Source organism: Ursus arctos, unplaced genomic scaffold (genome assembly GCF_023065955.2).
Source record: "Ursus arctos isolate Adak ecotype North America unplaced genomic scaffold, UrsArc2.0 scaffold_16, whole genome shotgun sequence".
Classification (NCBI taxonomy): domain Eukaryota; kingdom Metazoa; phylum Chordata; class Mammalia; order Carnivora; family Ursidae; genus Ursus; species Ursus arctos.
The window spans coordinates 39,010,121-39,024,737 of record NW_026622830.1 but is presented as its reverse complement, the minus strand read 5'-3'; the positions used below and the strand labels follow the sequence as shown (position 1 = coordinate 39,024,737).

General features: G+C 38.4%; 1 protein-coding gene and 1 long non-coding RNA gene across 4 annotated transcripts in view; one reads left to right on the top strand and one right to left on the bottom strand.

Moving 5' to 3' along the window:
* MACROD2 (mono-ADP ribosylhydrolase 2) overlaps positions 1 to 14,617 on the bottom strand; it is a 1,872,659-nt gene that overhangs the window by 732,529 nt on the left and 1,125,513 nt on the right. The window lies entirely within an intron of this gene.
* The window catches only part of LOC130543794 (uncharacterized), a 41,062-nt gene continuing 29,277 nt past the window's right edge, over positions 2,833 to 14,617 (top strand). Inside the window, exon 1 of the long non-coding RNA XR_008959408.1 lies at positions 2,833 to 3,014. This is a non-coding gene — a long non-coding RNA (uncharacterized LOC130543794). The remainder of the gene's footprint in view (positions 3,015 to 14,617) is intronic.

Below are 14,617 nucleotides of genomic sequence, written 5' to 3'. Positions count from 1 at the left end.
CATCTAAAAAGACCCAAGATGCTTAAGGCACCATCAAAGAAAAATTGTTCGGGAAAGGTTTTTGTGGTTTGTCTCCTAAGTTTCAAAAACTTAATTAATTAATAAAATACAATAAATCAGTCTAGGATTCTTACTGAAAGTATTCAGCTCCTCAGTCAAAGCAAGCCAATTAGACTTAACTTGCTTATTAATTTTACTTGTTGGCAGAATGTGAAGCTGCCCAATTAGAAATGAATAAAACAAGCATTCAGCAGTTTTTGGTTAAACAAATATTATTAATATCATTAAATCCCAAAGAGGCCCTTTTGAAATTTTTCCCTAATTAATTCTGGAAGGACACGTGAACAGTAAAATATCACATGTTTGATGTGGACACTAACCTGCCCTTCTCCAAAGTTAGTGCTAAATACTATAAATCCAATGACCAACTGTCCACAGTCAAATGAAAAAAAGGGGGGGGGCTAAAATAAAAGCCATGTATAAATGGATCACTAGAGCTGCACCTTGTTTATTGTGGATTTAGAGCTTTCCTGAGGTGATTCTGCCTTAATTGAACCTGGAATTTTTTTAGCAGGTATTATCAGTAGGTATTATTATTATTTTTTTTTAAATCTTTCTTATTGAAATACACTTGACACACAATTGTTAGTTTCAGGTGCATGACACAGTGGTTCAATAACTCTACGCACTGTGCTATCCTCATCCCAAGTGTAGCTACTATCTGTCACCATACACTAACACCATTAACAATACTCCCTATGCTGTACCTTTCATCCCCATGACTTACTCATCCGTAACTGGAAGACTATACCTCCCACTCCCCTTCCCCTGTTTTTGCCCATTTCTTCTCAGCACCTGCTACCCACCCCCCCTGCCAAGAAACCACTAGTTTGTTCCCTGTATTTATGGGTCTGTTTCTGCTTTTTTGTTTGTTCATTTGTTTTGGTGTTTTTAGATTCCACGTATAAGTAAAATCATGTAATATCTGTCTTTCTCTGTCTGGCTAATTTCATTTAGCATAATACCCTCCAGGTCCGTCCACGTTGTCACAATCATGCAGCTCATACAGAGAGGCCAAGGAATTGTGGTGCAGTCATATTTTATCTACTCCTTGGAAATAATACTAAAAAGATTGAATAACCCCACAGCTCACAGTTTATTACCCACTGGGAAAGCTCAGCTAGTAAAAATAGATTTTAAATTAATAAATATTTATGGATGTGACTTGTTTCTTAAAAGGAAAATTAATATCAAAGAGGAAAAATGAAGCTAAGTAAACACTGTATTTTTTAACAGCAGAAATAGTCAAAAGGTGTTTCAGGGGAGATTCCATTCCATTCCATTCCATTCCATTCCATTCCATTCCATTCCACTCCACTCCACTCCACTCTCCACTCCACTCCACTCCACTCCACTCCACTCCACTCCATTCCATTCCATTCCATTCCATTCATTTTGCCACATTCTGTTCTATTCTGTTCCCTGCCTGCAGCCGAAGGCAAAAACAAAACAAAACCAAGCTAGATGCTGCTTCTTTCAGATGCATCCTGCTCAGCTAGAGACATAAATTGTGATATCTTCCAGATTTCATTCCCTGTATGGGGTAAGAGAAGAAAGGTACGGAAGAGAAAAAAAGAAAGAGAGGGAGAAGACCCATGGGGGAAGAAAGGGGATTTCAGAGGTATGGCTAATAATTAGAGGCTCTGCTCAGTTTTAGTGCCTGCTTGGATCCCAATCTTCTTGTCTTCACTGTCTTCTGCTTTCACTGTCCTTAGCATTTTCTTCCAAAATAGTTTCAACGTTCTGACATATGAATGTATGGCTTTAAAAACAGCTAATTTATAACTCCCTGCCAGCACACGGATGATTTGCTTTTCACTTTTTAAAAACCACCACCACAACAAATACAATCAAATATCAAGTAAATATATCTTATAATCTGTCCCTAGTCATAGTAGTCATCTGTCATAATAGCAACAGAAAACTGTTCATGAAATGGCACTTGGAATCCGCCTACTTTGCCCTTCCTTCTACCTATCGCCATCCCTCCAGCCCCCACAAGGCTTTGTCTTACTGGAAATTTTCTCTTAATTTATAGGAGCCTTACCTTAGTCATCTGTCCTTAGCTTTCCTCCACTTGGAATTCCCCTATCCTTCCTTTCTCCTACATTCCATTGTTTCCGAATTTTTTTTATTAATAAAATAAGATCCAAGACTTGAAAATAAAGCAAAAAGATAGTATAATGTCACCCAGGGGCAAAGGCTCACCCAAGAATTATCTACGGTGAATACACTTTGTTCAAATGATTACTATTGAAAAAAGATCCCAAATATAGCAAGGCTATCTGCTATTCTGTAGATTTTTATTCAGGAGAGATGAAAATAATATATATTCAGGAAAAATGATAATTTCAAAAGTTATGCGCTTTATTACCCTGTAGGAAATTAACTAGTTTTATACCTAACCTAGGAATCTTACCTTAATATTCCTTTATTAAATTGCCTATACATATCTAGCTCCTCAAATGCTTTTTGAATTGGTTCTATCATCTTGCTGGTTCTCTTAATGAGTTGAACAAAATCTTTGAATTTTTATGTTTGTGTAAAACCACAGTTTTAATGTTTTGAAAATTATACTTCAGCAGTAATCAAGTTATTTTACATACTCCTATTACTTATCATATTGTTTAATTAATTGGTTTTACTTTTCTTTTTTTTTTTTTTTTTAAGTTTTTTTTGTTTACTTATTTGACAGAGAGAGAGACAGCCAGCGAGACAGGGAACACAGGCAGGGGGAGTGGAAGAGGAAGAAGCAGGCTCATAGCGGAGGAGCCTGATGTGGGGCTCGATCCCAGGACTCTGGTATCACGCCCTGAGCCTAAGGCAGACGCCCAACGACTGAGCCACCGAGGCGCCCCTGGTTTTACTTTTCAATCATACTGTGAAGCTTCCAGAATCACAAACTTCTATTTCTGTATCTACAGCACCCAGGATGGGTTCCTGGAACTGAACAGGTACTCAATAAATGCTGTTTATATGTCGCTGAACTCAATTGCATGGCTGCACTCATAAATCAATGGAGCATTTGGCCCCAGCGATTTAGTATTTGTCTCTCTTAGTTTGGCACCTGTGTCCCTAAATTTAAGGTTTTGTTTTAATTCATGCTACCTAATATGAAAAAATGGATCTTAACCTGTCTCATCTGGTATTTCACATATACATACCTCCTAAGAAAGATTCAAATGTGTAGGCAGGTTTTCGTTTTGTCCCCTATACTTAATAAAAAGTATATATATATGCACATATATATGTATATATGTGTGTGTATGTGTATATATATATAGTATGTGTGTATAAATATTCTACTATATATCTTATATATTATGTAATATAATATATATATATTATATATTCTATGTTACTATCCCAGTCAAGAATAGGAAGATTAGCTAAGAGACAGGAAAGAGGCCACATTGTCATCTATAGTATGGTTTCCAGATTCTCCCTGCATAAAAACTGTTGATTTAACAATAAAATTTGAACTTGCCTCTTCATGTATAAAGCTACTAAAGAACTTTTTTTTTTTTTTTTCTGAAAATTGGCTTCTTTTCTGGGCCAAATGCCAACAAATTATAGTACTGAATATGTGACTGGAAAAAAAAAAAAAGAATAAAAGAAACGGAAAGAAAGAAAAACAGACATTAACAGCAGTAAGCAAAACAGGCTTCAAATATTGTTTAAGGAATTTCTGTCATTTCAAAATAAATCCCAGTCTACAAGCGACATGCATATGTCGCTTCAGTGAAAATTCCATGGTTAATAGGACTTCAAAAGCCTTGTTTGATCAGTTTCTATATTTTCTTACCAAACATAATTCTTAGAAAGGATTTCTGCCGGCCAGAATATGTATTTTATTTTTCAGTTGGCCTAAATTACTATAAACAGCTAAAAGTTTTAAGTAATGAATCAAATTCATTTTTTCCCCAATTTGACACCACATAATTAGAACCTTTAATCTTTTTTTTTTTTTTTAAGATTTTGTTTATTTATTTGACAGAGATAGAGACAGCCAGCAAGAGAGGGAACACAAGCAGGGGGAGTGGGAGAGGAAGAAGCAGGCTCATAGTGGAGGAGCCTGATGTGGGGCTCGATCCCATAATGCCAGGATCACGCCCTGAGCTGAAGGCAGATGCTTAACCACTGTGCCACCCAGGTGCCCCTGAACCTTTAATCTTTTTTATTATTTTCCAATCGCTAGACTGTAGAGGTAAAATAATATGCATTTTTATTTTAGGTATTAATTATATACTTTAGTGTTGCTCAATAACTTTATCTTCCATGCATTCTACACCAAATCCCAATGTTTCAGACTACTTACTTCAATAATGTAGCTTAAGGACTCTAGAAGAACTTTTCAGAAAGTATGGATAAAATCCCCAGACATTCTAAATTTCATAGTTAAAAAAAAATCTTGCATCTAAACAGCATCACTTTATAAATTTTCAAACACAAAAGAAAAGGATGCTAAACGCTGTGAAAAACTCGATATAAATGAAGAAAACATTAAGAAAGGGGAACAAAGCAACAAGCACTGGTTTGTAGAATTATTAATTCACTTTCTACTAGAATTTACACATCTACCATTCACAGTATAGTAACAGATACCTAATGGATGCTCAGCTCGTCAACAATGTTGGTTATACAACATTAGGAAGCCATCCAGGAATTAAGCAAGAAAAAAAACTGGGATCAAACATATTTGCTTATTTCAATATTGGAACCAGGCAAAAATCCCTTAGCTTCTTACTCCAGGAAATACATGTTCTGGTAAAATACAACTGTGAACCAACTGAAATAACTTGCTTATTAATACCAACAGCTTAATCATCGAGGGCTACTTTAGATCTCTCATCTTGTTGTGCCCACCAGGCCAGAGCTATTATGGCATGAAAGTCTACCAAATGACAACCACTTCCCTGTCTTGTAAGACCCACCTTAAAACCACCCAGCTTCATACCATCACCCAGTTCATAACCTACACTATAAATATTCTACCCAAATTTCCTCATTTTGAAACCCTATCAAGATGTTGATTTGTCATTTTACAGTAAGTTTTAGTAAACCCAGTTTTGTTTGATCAAGAGATTTTTCTGGGGGACTTTTGAGAGACTGACTGTAGAAACAGGAACACTGACAAGAAGTAGCAACCACTGGGACAGGAAACACCTAAAACTTGACAAATCAAGCACAGGAATTAAAATGTGTAACAGTTCAGGTTAATAATACCTCTCTTTATTACAATAAATTCTCAGAATATTCCTATATTAGCATACAGGATAAAAATGAAGTTCATAATGATAAATGACTATGTCAATATAATCTTAAATCATGTTCAATATAATCTGTTGAAGAAGACAGGGGAATGTATACTATATTTTATAGAGAGTTCTTTCCAAATTAAATATGATTTTAAAGTTTTGGCAAATACCAAAAGCTTTCTGGTATAGACTGTCCAGATAATATATTTGCAGGGGCTTCAATTAGTTGAGGAATCCCCATACTGTGTTCACTCAGTTACCAGCTTCTGAATTCCTGAAGAATGCTACTACACCTTGGCCTTAAATGGTTCACAATTCCAGGAATTAGTATTTTGCAAATGGTAGGTTAAATCCACAGGCTTGCTGTTTGTAATCAAATAGAACTGAATTTTATCTCTAGCTCTGCAGTCTTGTCGACTTATGACTATCAGCAAATTATTTAACTAATTTGATCCTCCATTTCTTTGTTAAAAAAAAAAAGATAACTATACCAATCTCACAGAGCTACTGTGATGCTTATAATGTGGGATAGTTAGTACCTTGCTTGTTAGATGAATGAAGGAACTAACAAATGCAAATATTAGCAGGCACTGTTGTAAGTATTTGACATGTCTGAACTCTTAAATTTATGCTTGGGGGAAGAGCTATTTATGTCCTTGCTCTATAGATGAGAAGATTGAGTCTCAGAATATGACCCACCTTGATGAAGTGGCATAGTTAGCAAGTGGAGAGGTGAGATTCAAATCTAGTCAGCTCTATAGACCCACTCTTCGGAAACTGAAGACAATGAACATTTCAAAAGATCACTTTGCATTTGAACACCCAGCAAGTTATTAATGATTTTGGCTGACACGTCTTTTGATCTTCTCCTTTATGATGAAAAGTCCTGGAGAAAGTTAATGGAATTTGCACCATTTACAATTTTTTTTTTTTAAACTAAAGGAAAAACTTAATCCGATAGCTCTTAACCTGGTGAAATCCCACTCCTTTGTCTCACAAGGCACAGAGAGATAAACCATATAACCAGGTTAAAACTGCGCACTGAAGGCTTCATTCATGGCCTCGTTTCTTTGCAGGTAGAAAAGCCATTTAAGATTAGTGTTCCTCCATGTTGGAACTAACTGAATGAGAGCCTGATGGAAAGGAAAACATTAAAGTCTTATAACTTATATCAAGAAAAGTTCATCTGCAGGTGATACAAGCATAGAGGACAGAGTGATCTATAAAATTTGAAGATAAGATTATTTTTGAAAATAAAATTACATAAAATGAACCTGAACGAACAAAACCACCCCTTGATAAAATAAAGCAATCCACTTTAAGCTTTGCCTGGGTGGCTGAACAACTTGAGGTAATACTCAAATTCTAATCATGGTGAATAGTCTGTGAATGTAGCCTTACTAATTCTCTTTTTCCTCAATGGGAATAAAGATTGTGATACTCAGCATGGACAAGGGAATCTGAAGAGTGAGACTGTATCAGTTTTCTACACTTGTCTACAGTGGTCTCCGGGGAAGGGATGTACTCACCCATGGTCATGAGCATCCAGCCCAGAGGAGAACACGGTTATGGTGAGGTGGTGGCTTCCATGCTCATAACTAGATATGCTAGTGTTCACTGTCTTTCAAATGGCGTGAGCTGTTCCCATTGCAGTTAACCTTATAATGTAGCTTTGCACATAGATTAAGCATAGGGAGAGAATACTTTATCTTACAAATCTGAAGTTTCTGGAGCTGTTGTTACACTCAAGTTTCTTATTCTGTATCTACAAATCAACCTTTTGGCCTATGGACCAGAGGTCAAGACACTTTTGCTGCAAAAAACAAGATAGTCAATATCTTAGGTTTGTGGGTCATACGGTCTCAATTCCAACTACTCAATTTTGCTATCATAGTGCAAAGGCAGCCAAAGACAATACATAAACAAATGGGCATGACTGTTCTCCAATAAAACCTTACTTACACAAACAGGCAGTGGTCCAGATTTGGCCCACATATTATTATGTCGCCAACCCTTGTTACGGACCATCAGGATCGTATGAGTTAGTATGGTAGACAGAATGCTGGCCTTCCAAGGACGGCTGCATGCAAACCCCAGAATCTGTGAGGGTGTGATCTTACATATACCATACAAAAAGGACTTTGCAGCTGTGATTAAGTTAATGATTTTGAGATGAGGGATTTTCCTAGATTATTCGGGTAGGTCCAATAATCATCAGTGTCTTAAGAGAAAAGAGGGAGGCAGGAGAAGCAGATTGAGAGAAGATGGGATGACGGAAGCAGAAGTTGTAGTGATATGACCTTTAGAAACTGGAAAAGGCAATCCACAGATTCTCCCCTAGAGCTTCCAGAAGGAACACAATGCTGCCAACACTTTGATTATAGCTTAGGAAGGCCTATTTTGGACCTCTAAACTCCAGATCTGCAAGATAATAAATCTGTGTGGGTGTAAGCCACTAAGTTTGTAGTAATTTGTCATAGCAATAGGAGGAAACTAATACATTTGGGTTGGCACGGGTCTGCCTAGGCCTCTTCAAACTTGGAATGTGTGAAAGGTTGTCCTGTGTCTGCTTGTTTAAGCTGGAATATGTTTCTAGAATCCCTGCCCTATATGGTGTCCAAGTTAGATTTGAAAGGCAGAAGCAAAGTTGCAGCCATTACCCTCTGAAGGTTGTGATGGTTAGATGCAGTTAACAATCTTGCACATAGGGGTCTATGAGTTCCAGGTTGGCTCTCACTCTCCTCTACCAATTGCTGAGCCTGTTGACCCACTGTTGCCCCAGGCCAGCCACGGATGCTTTAACATAGGGAGATAATACATTGGTCCTACAGGTGTGATAGCCACACGGAAGCCAAGATTCCCATTAGATTCTCACAAACCTCCTCTTTACCATCCTATTTTGGTGACTGGACATGCTCGCTTATTGGAGTAACTGGTTTGTGACTCCTTTGAGCCTTCCCTTGCCCAGCTCCTCCCAAATAGTTTAAGTTCTAATTCCTATACTAAATATAATAAATATATAAATAAAATATATAATAAATATAATTCTTGATACCAAAATTTATTAATGGCTCTGATTTCATGATTAATTCCTGACTGATAGAGAAATATTGTAACAAAAGCAAATGTTGGATCTAGAGGTCCAAAGAGAGAATGTGTTGACCATGCCAAAGGGATACCACGGCATGAGATAGGCCCTCGTGCGCAGACAACCTCTTTGGATGGTATCCTTCTCTTAGGACTCTGACTACAACATCTTGTCCACAAGTTTGCACACAGAAGTGTTGAAGGGAAGGGGAAACAGGAACCCTGTTCTAATCTCAGCTCTGCCAGTGATCCGGGCAAGTTGCTTGATCTTTCTGGTGATATGTTCACATCCAAGAAAAAGAAGTGAGTGGTTGACTATTCACAAATATTTGGTAACTTTTCCCCAAGGGATGATTTTATTTCCTGGTTTCCCTGTTCTATTGAATGTAGGTATGGCCATAAAACTTGTTCTAGGGGCGCCTGGGTGGCACAGCGGTTAAGCGTCTGCCTTCGGCTCAGGGCGTGATCCCGGCGTTCTGGGATCGAGCCCCACATCAGGCTCCTCTGCTATGAGCCTGCTTCTTCCTCTCCCACTCCCCCTGCTTGTGTTCCCTCTCTCACTGGCTGTCTCTATCTCTGTCAAATAAATAAATAAAATCTTTAAAAAAAAAAAAAACTTGTTCTAGTTAATGAAATGGGAGAGTAAGTGATGTGTAGAAGCTTTCAGACCTGCTTTCTCTCTTTCACTTCGGCTGCTGTTACAAGAAACATTCTAGAAAGAGGCAGCCCTGTCAGCCTAGTCCCAGAGTACAGGGGATATCTAAGTAGAGCTACAGCTGCCCAGGATCGACCTACAGCCTGAGTAAGCACTAAACATTTGTGGCTGGAAGCCACTGAAATGTTGGAGTCACTTCAGCATGACCTGGGCCATCCCGACGGATACAAGACTGAACTAGGTGCTCCTTCTGTACAATCTCAAATACCCTAGTTTGCAACAGATTTCAAGATGAGTTTTTAAACTGGCAATATATATAATTTTGTTTTTCTAAAAAATGCCAATAGGCACAAATAAAACAGAAGCCTAGTATATCATGCTCAGAATTAATTCACGGAAATAAAATTCACGTGCAATAAAATGATCTTTACATTAGCCCTTTGTTTCTGTGGTGCCTAAAATCTGCATAATAGCAAACACCTCAAATGACTGAATCTTGAAATAAACAGACTGACTGACAAAATTAGTCAGTGCTACACAGACACCATTTATGCACCCTCTTACAAAAGAGTACCTAATTATTTTTCCTTTCTACCGTCTTCTTAATATAACTTCCTGCTTGGAGCCGAAGAATTCATACTTGGGGCTTATCAACCTCAAATAGTAACAATTCAGAGACATTTAATTAACTGTGTGGTGGGTAGTTGAATTTCTTTGGTTGCTACCTGGAACTTTCTCAATTTAAAAATTTAGAATAGTATCTTGATGCCTAAGAATCAATCTCTTAACTTTGAAAATAAAATAGTTTAGTACAACTTTTTTTTTTTTTTTTTTTAAGCTATTCACTTGGGAATGAAGATGGGGAAAAAAGAAAATAAGACCGGAAGAAGGGAGGGAGAAGAAACAAATGTTAATAAAATATCATTGGGATCAAGGAAATTATCTGAAAATCCAACTTTTCTCAATCTTTGCGATCTTCTCTAAAGTTGGTGTAACAGTTCATTTTAGTCCAAAGTCCTTCAGAAGGGTTGTAAGGGCCACAATTTGTTTTATGGGCTTATGTTGTTGTTTTCTTTCTCCTCATCCTAAGATCCTCAGTAGTGCCAAATGTGCTACAATTTCATTGAGCCGCATGTTGTAAAACAGTGCACTTCATGTTTATTCAGTGAGAGTTTGCACTGAGGAGCATTTAAGTCTGAGGATTTCTAACCAAGGAATGAACAAAGACGTAGCGTTATCATGTATCTAACTTTGTCACTTTCCAGCAAATGAAAACATGACAGCTTTTCAATGGCAGAGGAATCCATTTTGATAAATAAATAGAATTTTGGATGTTGTATTCACCTATTTTGATCATCTGACCCTTACCCCCTTTTTCAGAAACCTAGAAGAGTTTCTGATTTCTCTCTAACTCAAAATTAAAATTCCGATCCCTGTCCTCCCTTACGTAGGTGCCTTCTGTTTTCACAAAACAGGAAATGTTCCCACCTTCTGTAAGAAAAACTGCATCTCACTGTCTCTTTAGAATAGTCATTGAGTCTTGATATGTACAAGTTAGGCTTTCATAGATTAATCATTCGTCTATTCACCAACACTCATTCCACAAATATTTACTAATTCTTGCTGTGTGTTAGGCAATATGCTCAATTGTGGATGTTCGTGGTGAGCAAGACTAACCTTTTCCCTACCCTCATGGAGCTTGTGATCGAGGGAGAAAGAAGAAAATAGTCATATACTCATACAAATATACACGTAAAACTCCCCTAGGGAAGAAAAGACAGAGTTGAGCTCCAAAGGATGAGGAGAGCAAATGATCAGGTAAAGAGGGAAGGAAATCTTTCTAGACAAGAGGATGACATCTGTAAATATCCTCTGGCATATACAAAGGTACCATGATAGAAAATGTTCAAAATGTAAATAAGAAGAAAAAAGAGTAAAGGCTAATTCTTATAATCTTTTATTTATTTTTACATTCATCTTCATCCTTTGATTCATTCACTCACAGTTTTTAGAGAAGCTATACCATGCTAGGTACTCATGCTGATTAATGATAAGTTAAATTAACATGATCCCAATAAAAACACCAGCAAGATCATAGCAAATAAACCATTAACGGTCATGAAGCTCATGGAACTCACAGACTGGCATGGGAGACAAACAAGTAAATCACCACTCGGGGGGTCCACATGAAGAGTAGCACACACAAGCTATACACAGATGCTCTGGGGACACAGGGGCATACAAATCATAGCTGGGGCAAAAAGTACCAGCCAAGGGAATCTCATTCCAGCAGAAGTGCTCCTTAGGATGAATTGTGGAGGGCTACTTGATGAGAATAAAGGGAATAAGAAAGAATTTTGGCAGAGGAAAAGTTTTATCCTAAGGAATAAAGGTCTGATGACCTAGGGTAGAGGGTCTCCAGTTTTTCAGTTCACAGCACCCTTAATGTCTCAGGGATGGCTGCCCATAAGCCAAAATTAGATGTCTAAGGTTTTTTTTTTTTTTTTTTTCATTTTGTTTTGTTTTTTAAGATTTTATTTATTTATTTATTTATTTATTTATTTATTTATTTATTTAGAGTGTATGAGAGGTGGTGAGGGACACAGGGAGAAGGAGATGGAGAATCTCAAGCAGACTCTGCACTGAATGTGGAGCACGATGCAGAGCTCAATCCCAAGACCTTAAGATCATGATCTGGGCCAAAATCAAGAGTCGGATGCTTAACCAATTGAGCCTCCCAGTCTCCCAGGGTTCTTGTCTCTTAAGTATTTGCATCCAAACAACTTAACTGTTTAGGTACTAACCACTCAGTAGCCATATGAACCAGATTGGACTCTGCCATCCGCTTTTCCTGTTCCACATAGATTTTCACTTGGTATTTCCTTTTTATCACAATAACAGTCAAAAAACCCAGCTGGGGAATGACATGACATCATAGAAAGGAATGCTGTATGTTCTCAGTTTGAAACTGGATTACCTTGAAACTAATAGTTTACATGTTGTCCAACAGATGTTGAGCATCTGTATTTCTTTCAAAATTGAAAGAAATCCTGCCTTACCCCTATAAGTTTGCTATGGTGCCCTGGGTGCCTTGGGCACCACACTTACATCCTGAAAACTATGGGGAGCTCTTAAGGATCTCTAATGAAAGGGAAGGGAGGTATGCTGTGTTAAATACCATTAACATGATCACTCTGGCAAGGATGTGTAAAAACCTAAAAATAAAAGTTTAAAATAGCCTTAAAACTTCAAGGAGATCAGCTCAGTGGTTTAACTGAGAAGTAATAGGGAATGGTAGCTGGGATGGAGTAGAGAGGACAGTATAGCAGAAGCTCTCAGCAGTCTCATTTCCCCTGGCCTTCCCCAAGGTCCTCTGCAGATAACCTCCATCCATACTGATGGCCTCCTGAGTCTGCCTGAGGGGGGATTTCTGGCTGTAGGAGGTGCTCATCGTGCAAGGCGCAAAGGGTAGCAGAATATGCCACCCCAAAATAAAACCATAAGAGTTCAGAACATGCCACCCCAAAATATGCCACTTTGATATACTGACAATTTTGAGTTGTGAGCACTTAAAAAACAGCAGATACTGGGAAAGTCCTTCTCTGAATTTTCCTATCTGCCTAAAGACAGATATCCAAAAGAAACTCAGCTGTCACAGAGCCCCTTCCTTGGAGTTTCATCACCTAGGGAGGATGGACCCTTATCATAGGAGAAAATACTAGAAGTTGACACCACACCCAGAGAAACTTTGTCACAAGCTATCATATCTCCCACCTATTCTTTCAAGACCCAGCCCCTTTCCTAAAAATCATTTACTCTCCCTTAGGAGGCCTCTATCCCCTTTCTCCTTCCTCTATTAATATGGTACTTAAGCCTGAATTCTAAACCAATTCTTTGAGTTACTTATTTTTTCCTGGGTCTTTCCCATGTATATACAGGATATACCTGTTAATAAAATTCTATTTGTTTTTCTCTTGTTGATCTCTATTTTATTACAGGAGTCTCAAGCTAAGAACTAAGAGGGTACAGGGAAAATTGTTTTTTCTCCTGTATGGGGGTCAACCTCTAACAAGGAGGGCAGGGTTAGTAGAGAAATACTGCAGCTTCCTTATCTCCTGGTGAGACAATTCTAAAGTGGGTTCTACATGGTTTCTCAGAGATTCCAGACTGCCCCACTTTCCATTAGTAATAATCTCCTTATATCACACCTATTATAGGTTTTCCTCTTTCCCATCTCATTTCCCTATTGCCTCATGGAGCTTCCTGGGAAAAATGAACAACCCAATAAATTTCTTGAGCCCAGATACTTGTTCAGGGTCTGCTTTAGTGAGAAGACAGAAGGATATGAGAGCTATTAAGGAGGTCAAATGGACTGCAATAGATGATGCACTGGAAGGAGAGGAGTGAGATAGAGAAATCTAGAATAACTCCTGGATTTCCAGCTGCACATCAGGGTTCTGTCAGTGACATTCACAAAGGCATTGGCTACAGGAATTTGAGCAGGTTACTGCAGTCACACTAAGACTGAAGGCACTGTGGGGCCCAAAATGGAATTTTCCATCAAGTAGTTGGATATTTAGCTATGGAGATCAAGAGAAAGGTCTTAGCTGGAGCTATCATTTGGGAATCAGGAACTTGGAAGTAGTAATTAAAGCCCCAACACTGCCAAAGTGTTAGGGCTTGACTGATACTGCTAAGGAAAGACATTCTGCTGTCCAAGAGGAAAGGGTGAACAAGAGAAGTCACAGGGGGCTTAAGCCAGAGAGGTGGCCACCGAGACTTATTAAGAAGGAACGACCAGGTAGGAAGGAATTAAAGAGAGTGGAGAATTATTCTGGAAGCTAAGAGAGACAGGAGTCCTAAAGGAATGGTCCTGGTGCCAAGTACTACAGGGAGCTTAAGTTGGATGAGGGCAAAGAAGGGTAGGGAGGGCTGTGCAGTAATCACACCTGGAGAGTTGCAGAGCATGGCCCTGAGAAAAGACAGTCTGGGGAGGACACACCATGGTGGCCTAGATGCAGCATGGAATGAACTGACTTCAATCCTGGCTCTGCCTGGCTTCCTGAGGTGAGCTTACATTCTTCTTCATTTAAACAAGAAAGGGACAGCACTGGAGGCTCTCAGAGGGTAGGCTCTCAGAGGGTAGTGCTTGAAATCCATTCAGTAGCCTTTGCTTAGTGTTCCAAATAAAACATTGATTTAAAAAGAAGAAGAAGAAAGAAAAGAAAAAGTCTCAGCAAAGCTCATCTGGTCTCATTTGAGCATTCACGGTAGGCAGGGCGCTGTGTCCAGGGGTGCGAAGAAATGGAGATGAACTGAATGCAGCTTCTGATTGTCAGGGCTGTGTAGTCCAGTCAGGGTTTTGCAGTTATAATACAACTACTATTAACATGTAAAGTAGATAGTGGCAAGTCCCAACAGAAAGCTCTATTTCTCTATATCTCTCCTGTGCCTTCCATTCTTTAAAATAATTTTTTTTTTTTTTTTTTTTTTTTTTTTTTTTTTTTTTTGTGCAGTTAAAAACTTTTCTGTAAAGCTCCTCACAGCAAGTGTCTGG